Source organism: Myotis daubentonii, chromosome 15, assembly GCF_963259705.1.
Source record: "Myotis daubentonii chromosome 15, mMyoDau2.1, whole genome shotgun sequence".
Classification (NCBI taxonomy): Eukaryota; Metazoa; Chordata; class Mammalia; order Chiroptera; family Vespertilionidae; genus Myotis; species Myotis daubentonii.
In genome coordinates, this window is record NC_081854.1 from 16,822,407 (window position 1) to 16,833,972 (window position 11,566).

The following is an 11,566-nucleotide window of genomic DNA, read 5'->3' on the forward strand; positions in this document are numbered from 1 at the left end:
ACCTGCTCACGTGGACCATGCCGGAGTTTGTGCCAAGGACCCACCTCCTTCTCCCCTCATTTTTGCCACTCTTTCTTCCTCCTTCCCACTTACCATCACTATAAATGTTGGTTGCCTTGGACCTGCTGAGGTATCTGAACACACACAGACACTCACATGCTCTGTTTGGAAAAGCACCAGGCTGCGGCATCCAGGTCATACGCATTCCCCATGGCTCCGAGTCAGGTGCATAGTAGCCTCCCCCACAGCCCTCTCTCTTTCACATTTGACTTTTATCATCAGAGCAGGAGTTCTGGGGCCACCTCAGGAACTCTTCTCACAGGGATGTCACCACCGCTGTACATCGGATCACCTGTGAAACATTTTAAACATTGCGATGCCCAGGTGACAACATAGATGCTGCTTCAGCAGCTGTCCGGCTAATGTGGATATCCAACCAGAATGAGATATGATGATGTGGTGATGGGACACCCCTCCCCCTCTCCTGTGCACAGGGAGGGTCTCCACATTCTATTAAAATGCAGATTCTCACTCTGCAGGTGTGCAGTGGACCAGACACTCTCCATCTGATGAGCTCTCAGGGAAGGTGGGTGTTACTGTCCTGTGGAGTCCACTTGCAACAGCAAGGCTGATGGGGCCACGTGTCCCCTGAGAGGATGACCCTCTCACCCCAGCATTGGCCTCTGCTGTGATTTGGTCTTGGGTCTGTCAGCACCACACAGAGAGCCCCAAAGGCCTCAAACTGGGGATTATTTCTGTTTGTGACACAGAAACCCAGCTGAGCACCGCGTTGCTGGGCGTTCTCAAATGTGCTGGGAAGGTTGGATTTCCTCCCAGCAGGAAGGGCACAGAGGGGACTGTGGGGGTGAGAAGGGGTCAAGCTGGGTGACAACTACAGAGGAGACCCTTCCTCTATATCAGGTTGTCACCAGCCTGCCCTTTGCTTCCAGGGATAGAGACCCAGGACCAGGAGTCTCAGAAGACCCTGAAGTTCCTGGGAGTGAAGAGGAAGGTGTCCTGCATGTCCTGGGAAGAGAGGACTGTGGTGGGAGCTCAGGTGTTTGTGGTCTCCCTGGTCATCCAGGGTAGTTTCTGGGAGACTCTCCCTCTCTCTTGGCTGAGCCTGTCCTGGTGCTCCCTGACCTTGGGGCGCTGTCTGTCCTCTGCCTGGTGGAGTTTCCTGTCATTACCTCACCTTGCTCATGGGTGGTGCCAGGGATGGGACGGAGACCAGCAAATAGAGCCCTGAGAAAGCAGGTGCTCTTGGGCCTGTCAAAGTACGAAACTTCCCAACCTGTGAAGATTTTCTTGAGTTTATTTGAATCAAGCTAACGTCATATGCCTGGAAGAAGATATCAAATCCTGAGTTTGGCAGTTGTACAAGTTATTTTATACATTATAGTCAAAAAATGAAGAGGGAAAAAGTTGTGTGAAATCCATTAGGAAGTGAAGAAATCTCTAGAATTGATAAATAGCAAAATGGAGAAAACTTTTTTTTTTTTTTTTTACTTTGGTGTGTCCCGGATTATTAACATTTACAGCACATAGAGAGTTTGTGCAAGGAACCAGGTAATCTAAGGAGTATGTTGTCTCATATGCTGGACCCAGAGTCTGTGCCTTCAAATCATATTTCAAAAGAACAACTACTCTGATATATCAAAGGTATGTTATCTAAGATGCATAAGAACAGGGAACAGGGCTCACTTAACGTAAAGTCTGACCTTTGCTAACAAAGGTGTACGCCTGGTACATGACGCCCTGCAATCACCTGCCCAGTAAGGAATTTGTGATCAGACCAACCTGTGCAGTTATTTTTGGTCACTCAGCCTGTCAGGACTGCCATGTGACCTGCTGGGCATGTGAGGCTTATTTTAGAGGCGATTCTTGTTGTTTTTTTCTGTTTTCTTCACAGTCCCTAGAAGTAGCAGGTGGGATACAGCAATCATGAGGGCGGAGTCCAAAAGCCTCTGTGGAAGCAGGGGATGGAAATCAGGCTCCTTCTCCAGCTCCTTAGGCACAGCCAGGTTCATGTGTGAATACCCTGTGTTGTCTGAGTGTTTAAATATCGCCCCTTGGAGAGCAGAAGGAGACCTGCAGCCAATGTCAGGGGCTGCACCAAGGACGCTGACCAGAGAATGAGAGCTGACCCTGACACCAGGGTAGAGGTGGGCTCTGGCTTTCAAGCTTAAAGGCCAGTCAGTTGGGGTCCAGTCACTGTGGGCTCCAGGCTTCCTGACTCCATCTCAGAGCAGGGTGAGCCCAGTAAAAGGACAGGATCTGGGACTGCTTCCATCTCAGAGGGGCTGTGGGTCCAGTGTATTATGAGTCCAGTGTCATGAGAACTGTCCCTTCTAGTAGATGTACTATTTTAGGAGGAACTCTCTGTCCCAAAGGTTTCAAGAACAGAACCTGGTGAATTCTCTTCTGAGGCTTTTAGTAGAGTGTGCCAAACTGGAGGGCTGATCCCCCACATGCCCTTTGCGTCTCCATCATTGCATTGGGGTGTTGCATTCATGTCACCTGTGTCCCTGTCCATCCTCTACTGTAGTCCTCCCCCAGGGCACAGGGTCTGAAGCAGCCCCACTTGGAGTGTCAACCACAGGAACTTGGGTCCCTCTGTTAGGGGAGGGGGGGCTCATGTGGGACCCTCAGTCCTCTGAAATCTATGTAACCCCGGATTCTGGATTCTCCTGTCCCATCCTTCTGAGGAAGTTTACCTTGCTACCCACTACATCATGGATGGGTGAGATGTTCAGGGATTACAGGCAGGTGTCCCACAGACCAGGAAAATTGGGTTTGGGAGTCATCCCCAGACAGTACGAGCTCTCTTTCCCATGGTAGTACCTATACCTGGGGTGAAAGATCCAGAGTGTCTGCCAGGTCAGGGCTCTTTGAGAAGACAAAGAACAGAGGCTACTGTCCAGGCCTGAGGAACATGAGAGAACATTCACAAGGTGGAAATGGGGAGGGCTGTGATTTTCTGGGAATGAAGGAAGGTATGACTCTTCACTCTTAGTTGGTCCTATCTCCCGTCCCCCTGATTGTGTCAGGGTGAAAAAACCCATCCCTGGGTCATCCCGGACACTTGTTGCCTCTTCCCATGCTGATACCAATGCCTTCATGCCTATAAGGAACATAGTTTGACCACTAGTGTCACACAGGGTGACCAGCGTCCATTGGGTCATTTCTCCCATCCATTTAATGAGTGTTTATTGAGCATCCGTGATGTGTCAGGCCTGATTGGGCCCTTGGACCTGAGAGAACAGGATATTGGTGGGACCTGTGCTCATGGAGTTTACCTTGTAACAAAGACAGGCTCTCAAAGAAATCACAGCTCTAAGGAGTTAATTATAATCCAGAGAAGGACCACAAAGAAAGAGTTGTATGTACTTAAGTCTTAGTTTGTCTGGGGATCAAAGGGAGCACTTCTGAGAAATTGACCTCTTGGCTGAAACCTGAGGCATGAGTGGCCATTCACCCTTTGGACAGAAGGTGGTGGGGAAGAGCTGCCTGCACAGGTGTGGACATTGGTGGGCAGATACCTGACTGGGTAGAGGAGCTTTTGAAGTCCATTGTGGTCAGTGTGAAGAGTGAGGAGGAATGTGGACTGAGTAATGCTGGTGAGGTTGGACCCTGCTGGGCTGTGGGTCCTGCTGAGGTGGGGTCAGCAGACACCTGAGGAGGCTGCAGGCTGTGGAGAAGCTCACCCCCCTTTGATGGACAAGCTGAAAAATGTGTAAGAAAAAAGTCATGTTACGGTTTTGAATTTTCTATTCAACTTATACTTTAAGCAATATTTCATAGGTGTATATTTAAATTTCACATATTTATTGACTTTTAGTTGGCATATAATAAACTTACCATATTGAAAGTGTACAAATTATTAAGCTTTGCCAGATGAATTCACCAGAGAAGTTGTTACAATGAAGAAAATGATCATGCTCTTTACTGTTAAAGCCTCTGCAGGCCTTCTTATAATCTCCTAACTGTCCCTCTCCCACTCCCTCCAACTATTATCTACTTTCGGTCATTATAGATGAATTTGCATTTTCTGCAGTTTTCATAATTTGAACCATTTAATATGTAAATTTGGGCAAATGTTGGCTTCTAGAATCAACACAATTATCTTGAAATAGTTCCTCCCTTTTTAATTCCTCAGGTCTGTTCCATTTTAGGATGCACCAAACTTGTTTAGCCATTCTCCCATTTATGGACATTGTGTTGATTCCCATTTGGACTATTTCAGGTAAACCGAGCACTAACATTTATGCAGAAAGGTCTTTAGCACAGAATTAGGTGCATGTAAAACCAACAAAGAACCAGAAAAATGGAAGTCAGGGACTTGACAAAGGCTGTCTGCTTTCAAGGTCCCACTGCCACAGCCCCACCCAGAGGGAAAGAAACACCTGCTTCTTCACATAAAGCTCTGTCTGCAGAGCCCACCCACCAGGAGCAGGAATCACAGCCCCTTCTCCCTCCCAGAGTCCAAACTACACACAAGTGCATCTCAGATAATGAAATTAAATCACACCTGGATTCCCAGTCATTAGAAGTGGAAAAGGTGGTATTTAACCTTTCAGCTCCTCTGGTAGAGGAGGCAATATAGAAAGGGGTGGAGCATAGATGTCAAGTGCCAATAGACAATACATGGCATGGTTGAGTCCACTTGAAGGCTCTGTGACTCTGGGCGAGTGATCTCACCTCAAAATGGCTCAGTTTCCTCATGTGATTTCATAGAAAGATATTACCTGGTTCTTAGAATAGAGCAGTTTAAATTTTTGAAATTTTCTGAGTGATATGGGCAATAAGAGTGTCTTTTGTCCCAATGACGCAACTCCTGACAGGCCTCTGGATAGTTGCAGGGTGAGGACAGGTTGCCATAAAGGCCAAATCTTGATTAGAAGCTTGGAATTTTCAGCTGCCAACGTAAGAAACATTTAAACCTGTAGAGAATTTTTAAGAGTTTATTTGAGTCAAACTGATGACAATTTCCAGGAAGCAAAATCTCAACGAAAAGTGTCAGTTTTGCACAGTATGTTATACATTACAATCAAAGCAAGGAGGCATAAGGGGTTAAATAAAATCCATTCGTGATAGATTAGGAAGGTGGGAGAAAGCAAAACAGGGAAATCTCTGAGACTGGATGAAAAGTTATACAAATAGACACATACTACTTTTGCATTGGTTGATAGAGGATAGTTAGCAGCTAACAATTAACATGATGACAATAGCACTGAGGGGGTCTGTGGCTTCCCCTCTGGTGCAGTGAGGCTCTAAAAAAAAGAGAAAAAATTCCTGATATTCAAGAAGTATCTTATCACGAATGCAAATGGACAGTAGACATGTTCAGTTAATATAAAGATTCAGCTTTGTTAGGAAAAAATACCTAAGACATAGTTACCCACCATGACTCACTTTTAGTTTGAAAGTTGTCATTTCAGGCCAACCTATGTGGTTACTTTAAGTCTCTGATTTTGGAAATCATACTATGCAGGCCTCCTCTGAGCTTGTCAGCTTTAGTATGTGGCCCCATTTTCATCCACACCTCCCCCTTTGTGTCATAAATCAAACGGAATGATTCCTTGATGACCAACCATTTGGTTGGAAAATGTGGTTTCATGGTGTTAAAAGGCTAATCAGTAGGAAGTCTTAGTTTATCTAGCTGAACTATGAACATTTGGGGATAGGGCAAGACTGTAACCTTGGATAGAAGTCAATGTCAAATTTTCTCAAAAGTGAGAAACAGGTAAATGGGAGCCAGTGAGGTTCCACTGGTCTTCATTAAGAAAAACACTTTGTCCCTGAACAGTGTTGCTAAGTGATTGGAGTATCAGCCTGCAGTTCCTGGTCAAAGTCATGGGTCTGGGATGTAGGTTCAATCCCTGGTCCCTATCAGGATGCATGCAGGAGACAGCCAACTGTGTCCCTCTCATATTGATGTTCCTCTCCCTTTCTCTTTTTCTCTCCCCTCCCTCCGTACTCTCTACCGTCTACTCTTTCTAAAAATCAGTAGAAATAATATCCTTGAGTTAGGATTTAAACAAACAAACAAACAAACAAAAGAAACAAAAAAATAAAGAAAAACATTTTGGGTCATTCTTAACCTATAAGCTATCATGATTCAAATTTTGCTGTCTGTCTCATTTCTCTGTATTTTTCATCGAGTATCACATTTGCTTATAGTTTGAGGGCACACTATAAACCTCTTCAGTTTTCACAATCTGATCCTGAGATGGGTTCTCATTTACAATGGTTCACTTATTTCCTATTGGAAACACTCAAGGGTCATTCATTATTAGTCTGATTCCTGCTGGTTGTGCAATTTGGAACTGTAATCATATTTGGGGACAAGGCTGTAAGAACCCAATGGTGTATATTACAATTATCTGATAAAAATTTCATAGACCAGGATGTCAGTAAGAATATCATAAGTAAATTTCCTGTGCTTCAGCAGCAGTTATACAGGGCCACGTTTTATAGCTACTTCAGGTTCATTTGAATTAATATGGTTAGTAGTCTTTGTTGGGTTAAGATATAAGCATATCCCCATAATTAGGTTCTGGCATTTCTACATAAAATTTCTCAATATTCCTTTTCCACTAACCTCTACAGCTTCCCTTGTTTTCAGTTTGCCTTTTTTTACTCATTCAGACATTAACTTGTTAGGTCAAACTACCTACTTTTAACTTCTCTTAAAAACACCCAGCCTGGCTGGCGTTGTTCAGTGGTTGAGCAACAACCTATGAACCAAGAGTTCACAGTTCGATTCCCAGTCAGGGTACTTGCCTGAGTAGTGGGCTCGACCCCCAGTGTAGGTTGTGCAGGGTGTAGCCAATCAATGATTCTCTCTCATCATTGACGTTTCTATCTCTCTCTCCCTTTCCCTTCCTCTCTGAAATCAATACAAATATTTTTAAAGAACACTCCCAGATCCCTTTCCTCCTTTTGCAATAGCATTCCCTCTACATTTCAAAATGTTATCAGAAATAAAAGCCAGACCCTGAGCGAATTTGCCTAAGACCAGCTTGTAGTGTGCATGTAGTTGACTTCATGAGGAAAGATTGCAGAATATGAGTCCAGGTGATTTTGAGACTACGTTTATTAAAGCTGGGGGGAGGTACACAAGGAAGGGCCTGGGATACATGAAGCAGTAAGAGAGAGACAAGGTGTTGCTGCTTTGGTTCTCTGGAAACTTTATGGGACAGAAGTGAGCCTATGCAAGGCTGCTGTCAGCTCACTGGAGAGTTAGAGGCAAGGGGACTTGGGGACAAGTTCAGGGGGTTAGCCCAAGATGACCTAGTGCTGCCTATTGTTACCCTGGTTGCAAGTCGCCTGGGTATCACTTATGGTTTAGGTGAAAGAAAATTCACTGGAAAAGGAGATTTGAGTGGGTGTGCCCCAAGAGGGGCACATGCTGGCTTCTTTGCCTCGAGGGGTTCTATCTAGTTTTCAAAGGTGGGGACTTAGGGGAGGTCTCAGGGAAGATCTCAATAGAATATTTATCAGCATTTCCAGGTTTGCCCTTTCAGATCGTGGTCTCCACTGATTGGTCAACAGCAGGACAGGAGGTCTAAGTCACACACCAATGATATGCCAGGGAAGAAAAGGCCACCCTGAAGGCAAGGTCTAGGATCAGTTTTGCCTGTTGCTAGGTACCCAAGGCTTTCTGCCCTGGTGACCTTCTGCATCTGGCTGTAAATTGCTAGGCCAGTTTGTTCCCCATTCTACATGCCAAGGAATATTCCTAACTTCTTACTATAATTTGCATACATTGTTTGTAAATGACTTTCAAATATTTCTGACAGACTAGTGATGTGCCAAATGAACCAGTCACTAATATTCTTAAAATGGAAGGCTTCTAGTAAATAAGGTTCTTATTTGCTTCTTTTAAGGTTCTTATTTATACAAGACAAAAATTGTTCCAGTTGAGCTGGAGTGGCAGTAAAAAGAGGGATGTTCAACAGAATAGAGTTATCCATGGGGTTAACAGCCAGTTACACCAGAGGGGGAAAATGGAAGGATCAGGGGAAGACTCCTGCTTACTTAAACCCCTCACATAGGCCCTGGATCTAAAGTTCTGGAACCCTTGTCCTGTTCTCACCTCAGGGAGTCCTGGGCTAGGAGAGGTTTGTGAACTTCCTCAGAAGAATGAGTACAAAATGATTGGAGAAAAAAGGAACAAAGCAATTGCTTCTTTATAAATCCATCCCCATTAACAACACCACCATAAATTAGAAGATTTAATATTGTTAACTGTCCATACTACTCAAAGCAATCTGCACATTCAATAAAATATATTGTAATCACAAAGGCATTTTTAAAGAAATAAAAATATCATTCTTAATTCATATGATATCTCAAGGAACCCTGAGGATACAAAACAATCTTCAGTACTTTCTTGAAAACCAGTATTTACTGTAGACTTTATTGCATCTGTTTAAGGCTACTCACATTTAAGCCAACTCTCTGTGATTTCTTTAAATTCAAATCTCTGAAGTACATCATAGATGGAGAATCTTCCCCTTTGAGCCACAGGGGTGGAAGAGGGGTGGTCCTGTTCATTAGAGTAATGAAAGACAAAACCTCTTCACATTCCTTCGCAGCTCCTTTAGGTTAGTTTGTTGTGGTGCCGCCCTCTGGTGGCCGTATTACAACTTGCACCTCCCAAATAGGGCCAAACAATTTTTTCATAAAAAAAAATTTTAAAAACTGATTTAAGAGAGGAAGGGAGAGGTAGAGAGAGACATAAACATCAATGATGAGAGAGAATCATTGGCTTCCTCCTGCATGCCTCAAACTGGGGATCGAGTCTGCAACCTGAGCATGTGCCCTGACGGGGAATGAAACCATGAATTCCTGGTTCTTATGTGGACACTCATCCACTGAGTCTCACTGGCCAGGCTCAAACCATTTTTTCCAGCCCGGGGTCTCTGCTAGAGACGTAATCAAGTAAAGTGAGTTTCATTAAGAATTTCAACAATGGTGGGTCAAGATACATAAGTAATACCTTAATCAATAAAGAAAGAAAGAGAATTTCAAAATGGCAAAAGCAAATTATTAAACCTACTGCAGGCCCTTCTAAGTGACTTCACAAATTTCAATCCAATGAAGTTGGCCCTCCCTAGCAAGGGAAATGGATGTGTTCATCCTCTAAGTTAATTTCATCCCAAATTTAAGTCATAAAATACCTACAGACCTACAGTCATCCTCAATGTGAGAACTAGAGACTCTCGCACTAAAGATGAACAAAACAATAAGATTTCTAAGTGCCTTAGTAAGACACATGTGCTCTGAAGGGTGGAAGAGTATTCTTGTTGCTGTTGATGCTCTATGACAATGACATCAGTGATGACAGTGACAACCGTGTCAGGGTAAGTTCTAATGATGAGCAGTTTATGCAAAGTATGAACTGTAAGGACATTAGGACTCTGACCATTCACGGGTCTGACATATCTTTGAGGCTTTCATGGCTCCAATAGTCTGGGCCATGCTGGATGGTACCCTCCAGAGTAAAGGAGAAATTTCTGTGCTTGTAACTTCATCTAACTGATGTTAGGAGAATGAAAGGTGCTTTGTTAAGCCTCTTGTAATACCTCATATAAAATGACATTCATATTCCTATGGTTTGCTTCTATTCTAAGGCAATTGAACAAGAGCCATTGACCAGCATCTAGGCCTCAGGAGAGACAGAGAGTCTGAACTTGGCCTGTAAGGTGACCCAGTAGCCATAACTGCTCATCATGATCTGGGTTCTATCACACCCCTCAACAGAAGGTCAGGTGGGGAGAGAAGCATCCATCACATGTGGAAGTGACAAAATCAGGATTAGATGAGAACAGGTGGCCAAGACCATGGACACCTACCACTCCTGCCCTGTTACCTGTCACAGAGCTCTCACCTATGAAATCACAGGAAGTTCTCTTTGACTGGTCAAGAAAGAAGGAAAAGGCTCCACTCACTCCAGTTTATCCTGGCCCTCAATGCCTCCTCCCGCAACACACACTGTCAGCTACTCCATTGCCTGTCCCAAGGCTCCTAGTCAGTCTTGAACCCACATATTCCGTAACATCCAAACCTTCCCAGGCTTTATAATTTCTCATCCTGACTCTGAGAAGACACCACCCCTCCATGTCCCTCCTCATACCCACATTTTCTTATCCACAATCCTTCTCTGGCCAGGTCTCCAAGGATTTCAGCTAAATATGACAGAGGCCACAAGGAGCAGAAAAGGAAATAGAACCAGAAGAGACATTTATTTCTGATTTCCCAGGTTCTGGTTATAGAGTCTCTAACAACAGGCACATGTAGTTTGTAAAAACAACAAAGAATGAGGACAGTGATGTTTGGCCTTAGCTCCAGTTCACAGAGGGCCCAAAATAAGGTGCGTGACTGGCATGACAAACATCTTGCATATTTACTGGAGTTCTTGAGTTTTATGACATAGTATTTTTTAAAATCTCTGTGACCTTTCCCTTGAGAGTGCAGTTGAAATGCCCGTGGAATTAGAATACTCTTAATGGTTAGGCTGCGGTGCAGGTGCACTCAGATTCTGGGTCAAAGGCCACTCCAAGGCAACCTGGGGCCACGGAATGATCTGGGTAGTCAGGTCATCTGTTTTGGAGGGTAAGTCAGAAGTGAGGGAGGCAAGTTCGAAACATTTATTTTGAGGATTATACCCAGATAAGGAAATATTGGAGAATTTGAAAATAAGGTAAGATGAGCAAGATGACAGGATCAGCTAATTACAGGTAGGTGATGTCAAAAGAAAACATGCATTGGGCAAATTGAAAGAGGCCAGAAACACTTTATTGAAGACCAATCATGCAATAGGACAGTGAGACTAAGCTCACCACCTTCAAAATAAAAGGCTGGGGAGATTTTAAGAATGGCAGCAGGAATCATAGGCATGTGTGTTTGCTAGTTGGCTTTCCACAAAAGAAAAGTAAAACTTCTCACGAAATACGGACAGGAGGTCCTTTCACCTCTTGGCTGTAAATGTCCTCACCCAAGTTAGGCTGCTACCCTCCCTCAGAGACTGGGACACAGGGAAACCACGAGGATTAAATTTCAAAAGCGTGGGCCCAGGCTCTTGAGACAAATATTCTATGGGACATAACACTGGCAAGAAGTTTTTAAGGAAACTCATGTATATTTCAAAAGGGCATAGAAAAAATCTGCAATTTCCAATTGCGATTACATTTCTGAAGATAATACTCTAACACACTGGAGGTCAGATACCTGCAGTCAGGAAGAACCCATCTAAACATAAGTGAATCTGAGACAACATTAAGGCACCCCCTGTATTAAAAAAACTGCTTTCTGCACAGTGGAGGCAAACACCATTAAATATCTTCCAGAGAAGTTACAGTTTGCATCTTCATCAGTTCCTGCAATTTATAAGCACATGAAAAATAGCTAAGAGTCTCTGAACAGAGCCAGGATCTGATCTCCCAGAAAGCTGTGCTACTGAATTTTCCATGGAGACATTACATTTCCCTCTATAGTCACCTTCCCTTTGATCAAATGAAATCTCCAAGAAAGAAGAGTATTTGTGATCCTACAGCAT